This window comes from Chrysochloris asiatica, unplaced genomic scaffold (assembly GCF_000296735.1).
Source record: "Chrysochloris asiatica unplaced genomic scaffold, ChrAsi1.0 scaffold00184, whole genome shotgun sequence".
Classification (NCBI taxonomy): domain Eukaryota; kingdom Metazoa; phylum Chordata; class Mammalia; order Afrosoricida; family Chrysochloridae; genus Chrysochloris; species Chrysochloris asiatica.
The window spans coordinates 3,111,523-3,114,699 of NW_006408702.1; the positions used below are offsets into that span (position 1 = coordinate 3,111,523).

A 3,177-nucleotide genomic window follows, 5' to 3' on the forward strand; every position below is an offset into this window, starting at 1 on the left:
AAAAAAAAAAAAAACCACACACAAATTTATGCTTTATCTAGTCCCCTGTTTGGTTTCTCTTATAAATTCTAATAGTTTCTAGTAGTGTTATGTGAGTCCGCCAGGTATATGCTCAAATCAATCATTTGCAAATTCAGAATAAGTTTGTTTCTTCTTTTCCAGTCATTCTATAACACCATAAAGTACTTTATTTCATATCTCTCTTACTGCGTATCACTCATTTCAAAAAATCACTGTAAAAATAGTAAGTGGACCCCTTGTTCCTGGTTTTCAGGGTTTGATATCAGCAGTTTGTGTGCATTTGCTGTAACTGGACGATTGCCTATTGTCTGTTACGTACTTTCTATGTATTCCCTTTTGCTCCGAGTTTTTGCTAGGAATGGTTGCAGAAGAATTTGGTTAAATACCTTTTGGTAGCTATTAGCCATGTAGCTTTTCTCCCAGCACATCTGTGAATTTGTTGTACTGTGGTGACTTGTGTGTTGTTGTGGTACTGGAAGGTCTGCCACAGGTGTGTCAAATACCCACAGGGAACAGGTTTCAGCAGAACTTTCAGACTAAGCAGATGAAGTACACTTCTGAGGGACTGGGTTTTGGAGCCCCTCAAATTGGAAGGCACTTAAAATATGGCTGAGAAAGAGCTAGCTCTTCAAAGTAGAATCAACTTTAATGATGTGGGTAAACCTTAATTTACTGAAGGAGCACAGCTCAAAATGAGAAAAAACAACTTCAAACATCCTTCTATAATCATAACGTGAAATGCACAGAGTATGTATGAATCAAAGGAAACTGGAAGCTGTCAAAAAATATAATGAAACACATAACAACCTATATCCTAGGCTGAAATGGATAGCAATATCTATCCCTTTTGAATCAGACAGTCATATGATTTACTATGCTCAAAATGATGCATTCAAGAGGAATGGTATCACATTTATCGTCAAAAAGAATACTTCAAGATCTGTCTTGAAGCATAATGCCGTCTGTGATAGGATAAAATCTCTACACCTACAAGGAAAACTAGTTAATACAACTATTAACCAAATTTACACACCAACCACCAAAAACAATGATAAAGAAATTGAAGAATTCTACTAACTCCTTCAGTCTGAAATTGATCAAACATGCAGTTAAGATTCATTGATAATTACTGATGATTTGAATGCCAAAGTTGGAAATAAAGAGAAAGAGTCAGTAGTTGGAAGATATGGCCGTGGTGATAGAAATAATGCTGGAGATTGCATGATAGAATTTTGCAAGATGGACAACTTATTGCAAATGCCCTTTTTCAATAACATAAACAGCAACTGTGGGGAAAGCCATGGGCTGCCAAAAGAACCAATAGATCCGTTTTGGAAGAAGTGCAGCCAGAGTGCTCCTGGGAGGCCATAATGGCCAAACTTCGTCTCTCATACTTCGGACATATTGTCAGGAGGGACCAGTCACTGGAGAAGGATATCGTGTTTGGTAAGGTGGAGGGTCAGAGAAAAAGAGGAAGATCCCCAACAAGATGGATTGGCCAAGTGGTAGCATCGATGGACTCAACTGTGGCAACAGTGGTGAGGTTGGCCCAGGATCGGGCAGTGTTTCGTTCTGCTGTGTATAAGGTCGCTATGAGTCGATACCGACTCGATGGCACCTAACAACAACAACAACAAATGGAAAGAGCAGTGGCTCTATATCATAAGCCCTGGACTGTGAACCACAAGGTCTGCAGTTCGAGCCCACCAGCCACTCCCTGGGAGAAAGATGAGGCTTTCTCTTCCTGCAAATGTTTGTTGTTGTTGTTAAGTGCGGTTGAGTCAGATCCGACCCATAGCGACCCTGTATAGGGTTTCTGAAGAGTGGCAGGGGAGCTTGAACTGCTGACCTTGTGGTTCACAGCCCGATTTGTAACCACTACGCTACCAGACTCAGAAATCCTGTACAGGATCACTATGAGTCAGAACCAACTAGATAGCACTTAACAACAGCAACAATACATATGAATTTTTGTGAGATGGAATACACATGAACCAAATTGACTACATCTGTGGGAAGAGACAATGAAGCAGCTCAGTGTCACCACCTGAGACAAGAATTGTGCCAATGGTGGAGCAAACCATCAGTTGCTCATATGCGAGTTCAGGTTAAAGCTGAAGAAAATTAAAACAAGTCCACAAGAGCTCAGAATATGACCTTGAGTATGTCCCTCCTGAATTTAGAGAACATACCAAGAACAGATTTGACGCATTGAGTACTAAATGCCAAACACCAAAAGAGTTATGGAATGGCCTCAAGACTATCACACATGAAGAAAGCAAATAGTCATTAAAAAGACAGGAAAGATCAAAGTGAATGTCAAAAGAGACTCTGAAAATTGCTCTCGAACGTAGAATTACTAAAATGAATGGAAGAAATGATTAAAAGAACTGAAGAGAAAATTTCAAAGGACAGCTCAAGAAGATGATATGACGTGTACATTCAAAACAGCCTCTCTCAAGCTGAAGACACTGAAGAAAAAAATGCAAGCCCCAACTTGATATGTTGAAAGATTCTATGGGGAAAATATTGAATAATGTAGGAACCATCCAAAGAAAATGGAATGAATACACAGTCACTGTACAAAAAAATAAAAATGGCCGATGTTCAACCACTTCCGGAAGTAGCACACATCAAGAATTGATGGTATTGAAAGAGAAGTCCAAGGTGCACTGACGGCATTAGTGGAGAGCAGAGCTCCAGAAAATGATGGAATACCAGTTGAAATTTTCCAGCAAACTGATGCAGAACTCACTCATCTGTGCCAAGAAATCTAGAAGACAGCTACCTGGCCAACCAACAGGAAGAACCATTCTAAAGAAAGGTGACCCAATAAAACGTAGAAATTATGTAACAACATCATTAATATCATACACAAGTAAGATCTTGCTGAGGATTCAAAAATGATTACAGCAGTACTTCAACCGGGAGCTGCCAGAAACTCAAGCTGGTTTCAGATGAGAATGTGGGACCAGAGATGGCTTTGCTGACATCAGATGGAACTTGGCTGAAAAAGTAAAGAATGCCAGAAAAAAATGGTTACTTGTGCTTTATTGCAAAGAATGGGAATTCCAGTGCACGTCATTGTACTCATGCAGAACCTGTACATAAACCAGGAGGCAGTTGTTCAAACAGAACAAAGTTATACTTCCTGGC

The 3,177-nt window shown here is 39.8% G+C and overlaps 1 protein-coding gene across 1 annotated transcript in view; it reads left to right on the forward strand.

Annotated features, from left to right (window-relative positions):
- The window catches only part of LRRK1 (leucine-rich repeat kinase 1), a 216,881-nt gene that overhangs the window by 106,536 nt on the left and 107,168 nt on the right, over positions 1-3,177 (forward strand). The gene's annotated exons all lie outside the window — the stretch shown is intronic.